Here is a 16,327-nt window from a genome sequence, read left to right on the forward strand (position 1 = left end):
TGAAGGTGAAAGAAGAGAATGAAAAAGCTGGATTAAAACTCAGTAGTCAAAAAAACTAAGATCATGGCATCTGGTCCCATCACTTCATGGCAAATAGATGGGGAAACAATGGAAACAGTGACAGACTTTATTTTCTTGGGCTCCAAAATCACTGCAGATGGTGACTGCAGCTTTGACATTAAAAGATGCTTGCTCCTTGGAAGAAAAGCTATGACATACCTAGACAGCATACTAAAAAGTAGAGACATCACTTTGGTGACAAAGGTCTGTCTAGTCAAAGCCATGGTTTTTCCAATAATCATGTATAGATGTGAGAGTTGGACCGTAAAGAAAGCTGAGTGCCAAAGAATTGATGCTTATGAACTGTGGTGTTGGAGAAGATTTGAGAGTCCCTTGGACAGCCAGGAGATCCAACCAGTCAATCCTAAAGGAAATCAGTCCTGAATATGCATTGGAAGGACTGATGCTGAAGCTTAAGCTGAAGCTCCAATACTTTGGTCACCTGATGCAAAGAACTGACTCATTAGAAAAGACCCTGATGCTGGGAAAGATTGAAGGCAGGAGGAGAAGGGGATGACAGAGGATGAGATGGTTGGATGGCATCACTGACTCAATGGACATGAGTTTGAGCCAGCTCCAGGAGATGGTGAAGAACAGAGAAGTCTGCAGTCATGGGGTCACAAAGAGTCAGATGTGATTGAGCAACTGAACAACAACAAATTTGTTTTTTAAAATTGAAACCAATAATGGATGGAGCTGGAGATGATTGTAATAAGTGAAGTAAGTTAGATAGAGAAAGAAATGTTATGATATCACATATGCAGAATCTAAAAAATAGGTCAAATGAACTTCTTTACAAAACAAAAATAGACTCACAGACATGGCAAACAAACTTATATTTACCAAAGGGGAAGGAGGAAAGGACTAAATTGAGAATATGGGATTAACAGATATACATTACCATATATAAAACAGATAAACAACAAGGATTTCCTGTATAGCATAAGGAATTATACTCAATGTCTTGCAATAAACTATAAGGGAAAAAGAACTGAAAAAATTATATGGATCTCCACACATATGTATAACTGAATAAGTGTGCTGTACACCTGAAATTAACACAATATTGTAAACCAACTATACTTTGATTAAAAAAAAAAAAAAAAAAAACAGCTAAACAAGCTCATAAGTACAAACATGGCATAGAAGAACTCACGCTAAACTGTTACTGCCTGTTACCTGGGTGGCTATTATTACATCTCACATTATCCGTAAGAGGGAATTATTAACACCTTTACATTACTTGAACTTCTGCAACTACCTACCTGTTTTTATGCTATTTGACCTGTTGCAGAGAGTAAAATATGCAATTAAAAAAAATCTAATAGTTTGGGGATGAAATACTTGCTTCTCTATCTCTAAAAGCAGAGGCAGGAAAATATTTATTGGAGCTTTAAAGAGGAGGGCCAAATTACAACCTCCCCCAACCTCTGAAAGAGTTCCTCTCTCCCGACACACAGTGGTATTTCCACTGGCCCCATTAGGCAGTTAAACTGGATGCCAAGTATGAGAACAATTATTACCCAAAGTTTGGCAGCTTGTAAATAATAGCCCTCAGTGGTATCCCACAAAGAATTTTATATATTAAGAGAGGTTTAGGGGAAAATGTCCACTTCACACTACCCATGAAATCTGAAGATGCTGAATATGTTTTTGACTCGTGGAATAGAGGGGTTCTGGTAGGGAGTGGATGGTGTGGGATGAAACAGGGAAAGTAAAGTGGAACAAGCTCTAAGAAGATGTGGAGGGAATTAAAGATCAAGAAACCATGTGTGGGACTTCCCTGGTGGTCCAGCAGTTAGGAATTAGCCTACCAATGCAGGGGATACGGGTTCGATCCCTGGTCCAGGAAGATTCCACTTGCTGCAGGGCAACTAAGCCCGTGCACCACAACTACTGAGCCTGTGCTCTACGGCCTGTGCTCTGCAGCAAGAGAAGCCACTGCAATGAGAAGACTGTGCACTGCAGCTAGAGAGGCGCCCCCGCTCACTGCAGCTGGGGAAAGCAGGAGTGCAGCAATGAAGACCCAGCACAGCCACTAAATTTAAATTTTTTTTAACATTGCCTTAAAAATAATAGAAACTACTTGTGACTCCTGGGAGAAGAGAGGAAGCCAAACTGTAGCACATCTGAGGAGAGAAAGGGGGCAAAGATTCCCATGAGGAGAACCAGCTGGAAAAGTGTTATAACTAAGAAGCATTGATAGGGTGGCCAGATACAAGATAAATACACAAACGTCAACAACTTTCCTTTATGACAGCCTCAACCAGTGACACAATATCAGGGGGCCAAAAGATCCATCTATGTAAGAAAACAAAATCAGAGAGTACTGAGGCATAAAGTTAGAAGAAATGCCCAAGACCAATGTGAGAACACTTATAAAACTTCACTGGAGAATATGCGTAGACCTGAATAATGGAAAGTCTTATCTTATTCTTTGGGTAAAAAGGCTCAACATTATAAAGATGTTGATTTCACCCCCACTTTAATCTAGCACTTCAATGCAATTCCAAGCAACCTCCTAATATAAATAAAAGGCTGATGCTAAAATTCATCTAAAATTAAAAACCATGAAATTGTGTAAAAGACGGTGACAAGATGGTAAAACACACTACAAAGCTGTAATCATCAAAAAGGTGTGGTCTCATGTACATACTGCTATGTTTAAAATGGATACCAAAAAGGACCCACTGTATACAGCACACAAAACTCTGCCCCGTGTTATGTGGCAGCCTGGATGGGAGGGGCGTTTGGGGGAGAATGGATACATGCATGTGTATGGCTAAGTTCCTTCACTGTTCGCCTGAAACTATCACAACATGTTAATTGGCTACACCCCAATACAAAATAAAAAGTTTTCTTTAAAAGAGGTATGGTCTCAACAAATGGAGATTCTCAGCAACTGTTGATTCTTTGCAATCCAGAGCATCTAACCTCCCTTTCCCAAAGAGCACCCCGAATAGCCAGGGTCTATGTGGGACCGACTTCATCCTCAGCTCTAGGATGAAGTCTGACTGGCATAAGCCATGTTCCATTCTCCTACCCTGATGCTGTGTTTAAATCAGATAAAAAATGAGGATAACTTAGCCTAATTCCAGAGGGCCTGTTTACGTAGACTCTCGTTTCCCTGTTGGATATGACCAAGGAAGCATGTAATCTTGGAGCTCCTGGATTCAGACCAAGGTAGCACCAAGACAAAGAAAGCAGAGCTGACAAATGCAGAGAGAAAGTTGGTCCTTACTGTGTCATCTGGGCTGTGAGATCCTGCCTTGCCTGAAGCCCCAGACTTCTCAAGTATAAGTCAATAAATCCATTGCATTGTTTTAATCACTTTCAATTGAGTTTTCCTTGTTTGCAACTAAAAATATCTTCCCTCCTTCAACACAGATTGGATACATAGATAAATAGAAAAACACAGAGAATCCAGAAAAGGATGTGTGTGTGTGTGTGTGTGTGTGTGTGTGTGTGCATGTGTGTGTGTGTGTGTCTGTGTTTCACATCCCAGGGTGGACATGTGTTTCTGCAAGAGTGGTTCTTACACCATCCTCATCAGCATCACTTAGGGGCCTTGGAGGACTTCTGAAATGAAGGCTGCAGCCCAGCAGGGTTTGAGTGGGTTATCTACATCTGTAACACACTTCCCAGCTACTTCTTCTTTTTTTTTTTTTTTCCCAGCTACTTCTTAGGCATGAAGAAGTTTGAGAGCTACCAGAAAAGAGAAGTGTTCCAAACTGTGGGTCCTGAGCAATCAGTGGGTTGTGAAATCAGTTTAGAAGCTTTGGGTCAGCACTTTTTTAAGCAAAAGAATGGGCTGGGGTGAAGTGGAACAAAACAGAATGAAACAGAACAACATCAGAGAGTGTCACAGCAGAAAAGCTAAGTATTGCTTTACGAACTTTTGTTTCAGGTATGTATATATATACAAAGCTGAGATTCAGCTGGCATTCGGCATTACAACTATATCCATTGTTAAAATACTCAAATGCATTTCTACTGGTTGGGGGACAACTCTTGCCTGACCATGTCCTCCTCCTGCTGCCCTGGGATACCCTCTCCCCACAACCCCTTTCAGATTCAGCAACAAAAGGGTTAACTTCTGGCACAGCAGGGGGTTTCCAGGCCTGGCTCCGTTTTAAGACCAAATTCTGATGGGTCAGCCTCTTGGCCCCACCAGATGTTAAATATTTTGACTCTCACCTCCGTACATGTGTGTGAATGTAATGGATTGGAATATTGAAATGGACTGTGATTATTGAGAAAGTTTGAAAAGCATGGTTAAGGGGCCAAGGGTTCTCGGTGGGTCCTGGGGAAGGGAGAGGGGGTGGGGGCACTGAGTGCATTCAGGTGCTGTGTCCAGCCCATCACCTGACTGGGCTTCACAAGGCAAAGCAAACAAGGAAAGGCCTTTGCTTCCTTCGCACATATTTGATCTGAAAACAAACAGTGGAAGGTGTGTAAATACACTCACCAGACCTGCCACTGGAGGAGCAGGTGGTGAGAACACCAGATCGAATGGGATGATAATGACATGCGGTTTCTGCCGAACGTCCAGAGAGGATCCAGAGATTATCCAGATGTTGGGAGGAAACCGAGAAGATGGAAAAGAGATGCTGCTTCCTGGGTCCACTAAACAAGCAAGATCAGATCCTGGGACTGATGAGAATTTTAAATACATCAGTTCTTCAAATGCTAATAAATCTTATGTTTTGAGATGAAATTCAGTAAGAGCCTCTCATTTCACGAATTCAGTGTGGCCAATATCATTCAAGGGCTTCTCTGGTGGCTCAGTGGTAAAGAGTCTGCCTGCAATGCAGGAGCCACAGGAGACGCAGTTTTGATCCCTGGGTCAGGAAGACCCCCTGGGGTAGGGCATGGCAACCCACTCCAGTATTCTTGCCTGGAGGAATCCCGTGGACAGAGGAGCCTGGCAGGTTACACTCCCATGGGGTTGCAAAGAGTCAGACCACTGAAGAGACTTAGCACACACACATGCACAATATCATTCAAACCTTAGATCCAAATAAAATCCATTTCCTAAAACACTGCCATCTTGTGACTCATTGTCTTCCTGTTCCACTCACTCACTTAAATATGATCCACCGCCTTTTTAACTTTTTTAATGTTTATTTACTTATTGGCTGTGTCAGGTCTCAGTTGCAGCACGCAGAATCTCTGCTGCGGTATGCAGGATCTCTAGTTGCTGAGCACATGTTTAGTTGCCCCTCAGCATGAGGATCTTAGTTCCCCATCCAGAGTTCAACCCAAGTCTCCTGCACTGGAAGGAGGATTCTTAACCCCTGGACCACCAGGGAAGTCCCCACCCCCTTAAAAAAAAAAAAACAAAAAAAAAACTGTTGATCTTCACATCGACTCTCGATGAGTTTGGAAATAAGTATACACCCTTGAAACCATCTCCACAATTAGATGCCATAAACATATCCATCACTTACAAAAGTGTCTTCCTGCTCTTTTATTTTGGGGCGTGATAACAACACTTATTAAACTTATCCTCTTAACCAAGTTTTAAACCTACAAATCAGTATTGTTAACTGCAGGTACTGTGGTGTACAGGAAGTCTCCAGGAATTAATATTCCTTTTGTATAATTGAAACTTTGTGCTGTTTGACAAATCTTTGCTGTGTCCTCCTCCCCTCAGCCCCTGGCCACCCCTATTCTACCATCTGCTTCTGAGTTCAATTCTTTTAGATTCATCACATAAGTGGTATCATGCAGTATTTGCCCTTCTATACCTGGCTTGTTTCATTTAGGGTAACAGCCTCCAAGTTCATCCACATTGTCACAAATGGCAGGATTTCCTCCTTTTTCATGGCTGAATACCCTTTCATCGAATTACAAGCCACAGCTTCTTTATTCATTCTTTCGTCAGTGGACACTTAGGTTGCTTCCATGTCTTGGCTACTGTGGATAATGCTGCCACGAGCATATAATAAGAATAATGCTGCAGCTTTGAGATACTGATTTCAACTCCTTTGGCTGGAAGTGGGGTTGCTGGATCGTACGGTAGTTCTATTTTAAATATTTTGAGGCACCTCCACACTGTTTTCCATAGTGGCTGCACCAATTTACATTCCCACCTACAATGCACAAAGTGAACGTGAGAGTCGCTCAGTCCTGTCTGACTCTTCGCAACACCATGGACTATATAGTCCATGGAATTCTCCAGGCCAGAATACTGGAGTGGATAGCCTTTCCCTTCTCCAGGGGATCTTCCAAATCCAGGAATCAAACCCAGGTCTTCCGCATTGCAGGCAGATTCTTTACCAGCTGAGCCACAAGGGAAGCCCAAGAATACTGGAGTGGGTAACCTTTTCCTTCTCCAGTGGTTCTTCCCGACCCAGGAATCAAACTGGGGTCTCCTTCATTGCAGGCAGATTCTTTAACAACTGAGCTATGAGGGAAGCCATGCACAAAGGTTCCCTTTTATCCACATCCTCACCAACATTTGTGGACAGACATCCTAATAGGTGTGAGGTGCTACTTCATTATGGTTTTAATTTGTCTTTTCTTGATGATTAGTGATGCTGAGCAAAAATCTTTTCATGTACCTATTGACCATCTGTATATATTCCTTGGAAAAATATCTAGTTGAGACCTTCACCCATTTTTAAATTAGGTTATTTGATTTTTTGCTATTGAGCTGTAGGAGTTCTTTAGCTATTTTAGATATTAACCCTTTATCAGATAGATGATTTGCAAATACTTTCTCCTACTCCATAGGTTGTCTTTTCAGTGTGCTGACCGTTTCCTTTGTTGTAAGGATCCAGCTGTTGCCAGCACTTGAAAAAAATGTTTCCCAGGAAGATGAGCAGGATGAAGCTCACTGCAGTGCTCAATTTACTACAGTAAATTTCTCCAACCCCGTCTCAATTCTAGATTCCTCTGACCCTCAATCCTACTGCTAGGATGTACCCCACAGATGTGCACTGGGGAGAGGGTCTAGGCGGGGAAGGGATAGGATTGCCAGGCACAAGATAGGGTGCCAAGTTAAAACTGAATTTCAGATCAACAAAAGAATTTTTAGCATAAGTGTGTCCCAGGCAATATGCAGGATATACTTATACTAAAAAAAAAAAAATGTTGTTTATGGAACTTCCCTGGTGGTCCTGTGGCTAAGATTTTGTGCTCCCAATGCAAGGGGGCACGGGTTCTGTCCCTGATCATGAACTAGATCCCATAGGCCACGACTCAGAGTTCACGTGACACAACTATCAAATAAATACATTTTTAAAAAATACTCTTTATCTGCAATTCACATTGAACTGGATATCCTGTGCCTTATTTTGCTAAATCAAGCAGGCCAAGAAAGGAGGGTCTGCACGAAAGAGGGGAGATGTTCATCTTCCACGTTGCACTTCTTTGTACTGTTCGCGTTTTCAAGTGTTTATAAAATTTCGGACTTTTTTAATGTGAGCAGGAATTATATGAGACCTGAACCATTCCTGTGGATTTGTTTTCCTCTTAATTCTTTGTCATTTTTGTGCATTTCTGAATGGTTAAAGACATCTTTTAAGATTTAAAAAAAAATTCAGCTCAGTGTAAGTAGGAAAAAAGAGCAATAATGAAGCGCTTTCTGGATTAACAGATGGGGGAAGAAAGGGTTAAGGTTAAATATGGAAAGTGACCTGAAAATCAAGGGCTGTTTGAACAGTAAATGAACTGAAAGAAAATACCAGAGATGGAAGCAGAGCCAAAACACGGCAAGAGTGGAAGTAGAAACAGCAGTGGGAAGTCAGCGTCAGGTGGCTGCATGGTAGACCTCCACGTCTTATTTTAAATAGCCCTGAATGCTCCCCAGTATTTATTTAAGCGTGACTCTTATAAGATAAACTGCATCTCTCTCATTCCTATCATTCTGGTTTCAACACTCTCATTGCACAATCTATCCGCAGAATACAGACAATCCTGAATAATTTACACTTTGCTTCCGTGACTCTGGAATTCACACATTTATGAATTTAAGATTTTCGCCCGAGGCTGAAAATAAATATTTTTCTCTGTCCTTCTGGACAGCATTTCAGTCAGGCAGCCTGAAACTTTCCCCTGGAGGCTGGACAATTGTCCTTCAGCCCACAGGGACCTGCCAGCCCCAATTGGACTCCCAGAGGCAATTCAGAAAATCGGGTGAACATTTTCCATGAAATCCTGTAGGAGCATCATTTATCTTTCTCAAAACTTTCTTGGAAAAATTTCCTTGTGAAAACCCAAAAAAAAAAAAAGTCATTTTGTAAACTGTGAAATGTGGCATGCACTGCACTGCTCAGGAAGGAGCTGGTCTGGCCAGGCCAGGAATTCTGGAAAGTTCTGTCTGCCTCAGGCTGCTTTGTTTGTTCTGTACACTGGCCCTTGTGGTTAGGAATTCACAGCAGCACAAAAGGAGCTTTCTTGGAGTGAAGAGAAATATCCCAGAGGCCTGGATAACAGGGGGTGGTAATGAAGCCAGTGGCTAAAGCGGCGTGTGTGTGTGTGTGTGTGTGTGTGTGTGTGTGTGTGTGCGTGCATGCGTGCGTGCACGCGCGCTCAGTCACTTAGCTGTGCTCAACTCTTTGCTACCCCATGGACTGTAGCCCGCCAGGCTCCTCTGTCCATGGGATTTTCCAGGCAAGAATACTGGAGTGGGTTGCCATTTCCTCCTCCAGGGGATCTTCCCCACCCAGGGATCGAGTCCGCATCTCCTGCATTGGCAGATGGGTTCTTTACCACCGAGCCAGCCAGGAAGCATGAGGTACCCAAAATATGCATGTCATTTGGGTTGCATCCTTGGGAGCCCTGGGGTTGGGTGGCCCAGTGTGAGAGCATCCTGATGAAGTCTGCCTTTATCTGGTCCCCACTTGTTCAAGGCTAGGAGCATGAAGGGCTAGGTGGGACACAGTTCCTCTCATTCCTTCCAGCTCTGGTTTTCCTCCTTGATTCAGGAAACACATCAACTCCACTCCCTGGAACCTGGAGTTTGGCACAGGCAAGGCTGCTCCTGCCCAGAGACCTCCAGGGGCCCAGAGCAGAGAGCCAGGAGGGAAGGGTAGAGGGCACCTTGAGACAGTGGACAGGCCTGGGCTCACCTACCATGCCTTCTGTAGCCCAGCTCACTTGCAGAGGGGAGCATCCTCGCTAACACCAGGCAGACTGGTCCTCTGGTTCCATCCACAAGTGCCAGGCACTTGAGAAAGGAAACAAAATGACCTCTGGGTGACATTCAAGACACAGTGGGAGACTTCCCTGGTGTATACTGGATAGGAATCCACCCGCCAATGCAGGGGACAAGGGTTCAATCCCTGGTCCGGGAAGAGTCCACATGCCGTGGAGCAACTAAGCCTGTGTGCCACAACTACTGAGCCCGTGTGCCACAACTACTGAGCCCGTGTGCCACAACTACTGAAGCTTGAGTTCCAGCGCCCGTGATCTGCAACCAGACAAGCCACCACAATGAAGACCTAGCACAACCAAAACATGATAATGACAAATGAATTAGCTGATTAATTTTTTAAAAAGATGTAGGGGAAAAATTGCACAGGGTGAAGGGCCCAGAACTTGAAGCTAGGCAGTCTGGGTTTGAATCCTACACCATCACTCCTAGCTGTGACCCCAGGGAGGGGCTGAAAAGCTCAACGTCTCCATCTGGAAACTGGAGACGGAACTTCTGCCTCAGGGGGTGACAGTTTCATTCATGGGCACACTTAGAGCCATGGTACATTCCAGGTGTCCTGAGTACAAGTTGTTGCTATTCTTACAGTCAAACAGGTCATCTTCTTTGGCAAATTTCCACTGAAAAAGTTGGAGAAAAACTGAATGAGTGTCCACACAGAGATCAGCAGACCAGCACCTCTGACGTAGCCAACACTGCAGGGCAAGGAGCTTGATAAAAACTTGTTCTTTCCTTGGATGTGATCCTCCTCGGCTCTCTATGTCCTTCCCCTTGGAAGGCTTCCATCCACCCTTGGAAGGCTAATCAAAGAGCAGGGGAGGAGAGTTCCCTGGTGGTCTGCCTGGGGCCTGGGTTTGATCCCTAGTCCGGGAACTAAGACCCTGTAAGCTGGACAATGCAGCAAAATAAATAAAAATAAAAATATGTGACAATATCCAGCACTGGAACACACACACACGAAGAAAAAGGGCAAGGGAAAGATGGTGGTGCCCAGTTTGTGCCAGGCAGCTAGTGGGGGTGCCGAACAGCCTTGGTGACCCATTTGGTTTCTGCAGTGAACTCGAGCAGGTGCAAGTATTCAAAGGCTGAATGAAAATGCCAAGATGCATTTGAACCAGAAACCATGTATTCATAAGAAGGGGCTCAATGCAGATGGACAAAGATGTAAAAAACCTGTACCCAGCGTACGAGGCATTTCAACGCCCCATTACAGAAGTGGACGCCCAGTGTCCGTCTAACGCAGTGGTTCCAAGCTCACGTTCTTGATCCAAAAGCACTGTGTTCAAACCCCGACTCTCCCACTATCTAATTGTGTGATGTTGGGAAAGATGTTTACTCTCTCCAGCAGTGCTGCCTGGCAGAACTTTCTGCAGGCGAGGAAATGGTTTGCATCCAGGCTGGGCCGTGTGTGGAGCACTTGAGACATTGGCTAGCCCACACTTTAATTAATTTATGCTCAGTTTTGATTTAATTAATTTTTATTTATCAGCTGCACTGCTCTTTACGGTAACCTCTAGCCATATGTAACTTTTTTTTATTGAAGCATTTGAACTGTGGTGTTGGAGAAGACTCTTGAGAGTCCCTTGGAATGCAAGGAGATCAAACCACTTGACCCTAAAGGAAATCAAACCTGAATATTCATTGGAAGGACTGTTGCTGAAGCTGAAGCTCCGATACTTTGGCCACCTGATGCAAAAAGCCGACTCACTGGAAAAGACCCTGATCCTGGGAGAGATTGAAAGCAAAAGAAGGGGTCGGCAGAGGATGAGATGGTTAGATAGCAACACCGACTCAGTGGGCATGAATTTGAGCAAACTCCAGGAGATAGTGGAGGACAGAGGAGCCTGGTGTGCTGCAGTGCGTGGAGCCTCAAAGGGTCAGACAGGACTTAGCAACCTAACGACATAGTTGGCTTACAGTTTATATACATTCTTTTTCACACTCTTTTCCATTATAGGTTATTGGACGATATTGGGGATAGTTCCCTGTGCTATCCAGAGGTCCCTGTGGTTTACCTATTTTATGCATAGCAGTATGTATCTGTTAATCCCAGACTCTTAATTTATCCCTCCCTCCTTTCCCCTTTGGTAACCATAAGTTTGTTTTCTATGTCTGTGAGTACATTCCTGTTTTAAGTAAGTTCATTTGTATCACTCTTTTAGATTCCATATATGAGTGATATCATTTGATATTCGTCTCTGTCTGACTTACTTCACTCAGCACGATAACCTCGAGGTCCATGTTGCTGCAAATGGCATTATTTTGTTCTTTCTTATTACCAAGTAGTATTCCATCATGTATATGGAATACAGGAATCGAACTGGGATCTCCTGCATTGCAGGTGGATTCTTTACCAACTGAGCTAACAGGGAAGCCCATGCATATATGTACCACATCATTATCCATTCATCTGTCGATGGGCCACATGTGACTATTAAAATTGAATTAGTTAATTTATTTGATTTCATAAGCCTCTGCTTTTCCTCCTCTGTAACCTGGGTAGAATAGTATCCACTTCACAGAATTAAATGAGATAAAGTCTGAAAAGGGTCAAGTTCATGGTAAGCATTTAATAAATGTTAGCTATTATTCTGGTGAATTTTCCTGGGTACATAGTAGTCTCTCACCTCCTTGCCGGAGGCTTTCTGTCCTCTCGTGTGACTCGTTCATTCCACCTTGGGGAGGCAGAATAGCAGCCTTCCAAAGATGTCCATGGAGTACTCCCCAAGCCTGTCAATCTGTTAGGTTACAGGGCAAAGAGGAATTAAGTTTACATGTGGAATTAAGGTGGCTAATCAACTGACCTTACAATAACAACATAATTTTGGACTGTCCAGTTGCGGCCCTTATAATCATAAGAGTTCTTAAAAGATGGAAAAGGGAAGAAGAGAAGGACAGAGGGACGTGGCATGAGAAAAGACTCAAATGGCCATTGCTGGCTTTGAAGATGAAGGGGCCACAAGCCAAAGGACAGGACAGGCTCTAGAAGCAGGAAGAGTCAAGAGACAGATTCTCCCCTAGAATTTTGGAGCCAACCCTGCTGACACCTCCACTTTAGCTCAGTGAGACCCATTTCCAGACTTCGGACTTCCAGAACCGCAAGATAATAAATGCATGTTGGTTTAAGCCTCTAAGTCACGGCAATTCGTTACAGCTGAGGCAGGGGACGAGTACAAACGCTGACTAGCTGATTCTGTGACAAGATTGCCCGCCTGGCCCCAGTGAACCTCCAGCAGCGTCCACTTTGGGTCTGACTGGTCAGTGTCATGGTTAATCACAAACCTATAAATCAGATGGAGGCAGGAGGGGGGAACCTGAAAGACCTCTTATTTAAAACGTCGTTTCTGCAAGAGAAGGGTCTGTGTTCCATTATGTTTCCAAAGTTCCATTTATATGTTTCAAGTCCGTTCTTCTCTAAATGGTGCTGAATGAATTGTAGTCCCCAGCGCACACCCTTTGGAGGACTGTGGGGTTAAATGAAAAGAAACGGACAGTGGGTGTGTATGTTCCTTGCAGTGAAGTAGCCCTTTCTTTGCCAAACCGCTTCTCCATTTCTGAGACACCCTCCAAGGAAACAGGGCCATTCTAGGAGGGTACCTTGGATGCCTTAAATCCAGAGGGATGATAAAGGTGGTGGTGGTTGGGGGAGGGGAGGTTGTACCAGCTCCAGGGAATCTGGCCTGACCCTGGGAGGAGGGAAGACAAACCCGCAATGACTTTCAACTTTTGGTTCTGTATCTCTCCAGCTCACCCACATCCCCTACCACAAAGGCATTCCTCTTCCCCGCTCCAAAAGCACAACTTGGCTTCCAAGAAACAGAGAAGCAACATTTTGTACCAGATTCTGCTCGATTTGGTCAAAGATCAGATGCACACTCTTCAGCAAAGCAGGAATCATACTACCAGTTTCCCAGATCAGACTCACTTCTAATGTCAGGAAAGAAGATACAAATCCACAACCCCTTACCCACAAATCTGAAGTCCAAACAGGTCTGAACACTAAAAGTTTCCTCATCACTCATCTGCATCAAAACCTGAGCCAGGTCACTGTAATGTGACATGGTTTTTATTTATCCAGCTTAGTGTGATGGCTTCTCAAGTAGCTCTGCTGGGAAAGAATCCACCTGCAATGCAGGAGACTTCAGTTATATTCCTGGGTCACAAAGTTCCCCTGGAGAAGGGATAGGCTACCCATTCCAGTATTCTTGGGCTTCTCTGGTGGCTCAGATGGTAAAGAATCTGCCTGCAATGCGGGAGACCTGGGTTCCATCCCTAGGTTGGGAAGATCCCCTGGAGTAGGGCATGGCAACCCACTCCAATATTCTTGCCTGGGAAATCCCATGGACAGAGGAGCCTGGCAGACTCCAGTCCATGGAGTCACAAAGAGTCTGACATGACTGAGCAACTAAGCACAGCACAGCACAGGGTGACTATTCCTACAACTTACTGCAGAAAACAATGTGCTATTATTACAGAGTTCTTCCCCAAATCCTGACTGCCACAGGCAAGACCCACCAGTGGATGCTACAATCATTGGGCCAAAGTTTGAGGAGAAACAGGATATTTGCAAGGTCTCCAAGGGTCTCCCCCAGTAGCATTATTCATTACAAAGGGAAAACAGTGATGTTACAAAGGAGAAAGTTGCTACTTTAACCAAGGGATCAAGGTTAACATCACTAGCAGGAAGACTTATGGACCACATTGGCCTCGGCTATGATGCCACAGAGAACAGCTCAACACTGTCCCTCTGGCTTTCTTGCCAAAAACGTATCTCATTTTAAAATGTATCTCGGGACTTCTCTGGTGGTCCACTGGCTGAGACACTGACCTGCCAATGCAGGGGACTGGGGTTCGATCCCTGGGCAGGGAACTACATCATACATACCACGGCTGAGAGCTCGCATGCCACAGCCAAAGGTCCTGTGGGCCGCAACTAAGACCCAGAGCAGCCACATAAATACATACTCTTTACAAAATAAATAAATGAAAATAAAGTGAATCTCATGTTAGGGAATTCCCTGTCAGTCCAGTGGTGAGGACTCCATGCTTCCACTGCAGGGGGCACCAGTTTGATCCCTGGTCTGACCACTGAGATCGCCCAAGCCACACGGTGCAGCCAATAAAATAAATAAATAAAAAATTAAATGTATCTCATTTTAAATCTCTAAATTTAAATTGAGACACATCTTAAATACACTTAAACGTGAATGTATCTCTGTTTTAAACATGGGAAAACATCAGACAACACAAACCGAGGGCCATTCTCAAAAATCACTGACCTGCACTCTTCAAAAATGTCAAGGTCAGGCCAGACCAGAAAAGACAGACACTGTCACAAGGTTAGAAGAAACCAAAGAGACCCCCCCAGCTCACTGCACTGTGAGATCCCAGGAGGGATCTTGGAACAGTAAAAAGACATTAGTGGAAAAACTTGTGAAAATCGGGTAAGGTTTGTTGTTCAGTTAATCGCATCCTATTAACATCAATTTCCTAGTTTTGATCTTTGAATAAATGTGTAAGATTTCAATATCAGGGGAAGCTGGGTGAAGAGTATATGAGAACTCTCTGTGCTATTTTGCAAATTTTCTGTAAGTCTAAAGAAGTTATTCTAAAATAGAAAAGTTCTTTTTTTTTTTTTGAAAGAAGGGTTAGGCTACCCGAGGAGGGAAGGAACTAAGGATTTATACATCAATTGCCCAGAGACATTGATTGAGGGCTTCTGACTGGGTGGAGATCCCCCAGCACTTCCAGCTTGCTGGCTGGGCAAAGCGACCTACCAGGTTTCAGAGAAGAGGTTTCAGGCAGTGGCAGCTAGAAGGTGAGCGAGTCAATGGCCAACTGAGAGACACAGGTGGGGCCCTGGGCAGCATCCCCTCCAGACGCTCACTCTGAGAGGCAACAAGAACAGTTTAGGGGCTTTGAGACTATCTATCTCTTCCTTCCCTGCTGGCAGTCTTTCCAATCCATTTCTGTATAACCAAATAGCCATTCAACACTGACCGCTTCCCTTACTGGAAAGGACCTGGTGACCTAGCCCCTTCATCCGTGACACAGTCTTTTGTCTTTGGGATGTCTACATCCTTGGGCAGAGGATGGAGTCTTCTTGTTATTTTAGAACAAAACTCAATATAAAGTTCAGTAGAGGAACTTTCCTGGTGGTCCAGTGGTTACGAATCCACCTTCCAAAGCAGGGGACTCAGGTTCGATCCCTGGTCGGGGAACTAAGATCCCATATACCTCAGGGCAACTAAGTCCATGGTCTGCAGCTACTGAGTCTGTGCACTCTAGAGCCCAAGTGCCACAGATATAGAATCTGTACGCCGCAACACAGAGCCTGCACTGCAATGAAGAGACGTTGTTGTTCAGTCTCTAAGTCGTGCCTGACTCTTTGCAATGAAGATGCCACTTGCCAAAGGCTCAACACAGCCAAATACATAATAAAATAAATATTTTAAAAAATGCTTCCACATACCTTAAGCCATTTTCTAAAAAAGTTCAAAAGATAATTAGTGGTGAATTAAGCAAACAAACCACAAAACACCACCATGTATTCACAATTCCATCAAAGCATGTAAGTCCGGACTAAATTCAAACGAAATAATCTGTGACAAGGGATAGGTCTTTCTTTCCACTGCACCTCAAGGAATCATCGTTCCCTTCATTCTAGAATCCACAGAAAGTAAGCACATTGTGCTGTCAGCTTAATTCAGACAGCACCCACAGGCCCCCGGCTCTCAGAGTTATGGTCTTTTCTTAGGAAAAGTCACCTCTTTGTGGATCTGACGGTACATTTATTTTGGAAAAGAGGGAGAGTTCCTTATATACATTCCCAACCTCTGTTTTAAATTATTGCCTCAGACCTTCCTGCCAAACCCATCATGTATAAAGGGACTCATGGCTAAGTGTGTAAATAATTTTTAAAATTCCACTGGTAGTGATTTGGAAATAAGAGGGTTTTTCTTTTCTTTCTTTTTTTTTTTTTTCTTTCTTTCTCCCTGCTAGGGTTACTCAAGAATTTAACATTGTTTTAATTTGGAACACAAGTCAAGTCTATTAAAACCTCTTGTGCCCTGTATATAAAACTTGTGCTTTACATCATCATAAAGC

The 16,327-nt window shown here is 43.9% G+C and overlaps 1 protein-coding gene and 1 long non-coding RNA gene across 2 annotated transcripts in view; both read right to left on the minus strand.

Annotated features, from left to right (window-relative positions):
* The window catches only part of LOC101904642 (uncharacterized), a 155,858-nt gene that overhangs the window by 34,029 nt on the left and 105,502 nt on the right, over positions 1-16,327 (minus strand). The window lies entirely within an intron of this gene.
* LOC112442035 (uncharacterized) lies at positions 11,771-16,317 on the minus strand. The gene is made up of 3 exons (XR_003030025.2): positions 15,693-16,317; positions 14,998-15,108; positions 11,771-11,958 (listed from the first exon to the last, which is right to left on the minus strand). It is a non-coding gene; the product is annotated as an uncharacterized lncRNA (long non-coding RNA).

Source organism: Bos taurus, chromosome 17, assembly GCF_002263795.3.
Source record: "Bos taurus isolate L1 Dominette 01449 registration number 42190680 breed Hereford chromosome 17, ARS-UCD2.0, whole genome shotgun sequence".
In the NCBI taxonomy this organism is placed as follows: domain Eukaryota; kingdom Metazoa; phylum Chordata; class Mammalia; order Artiodactyla; family Bovidae; genus Bos; species Bos taurus.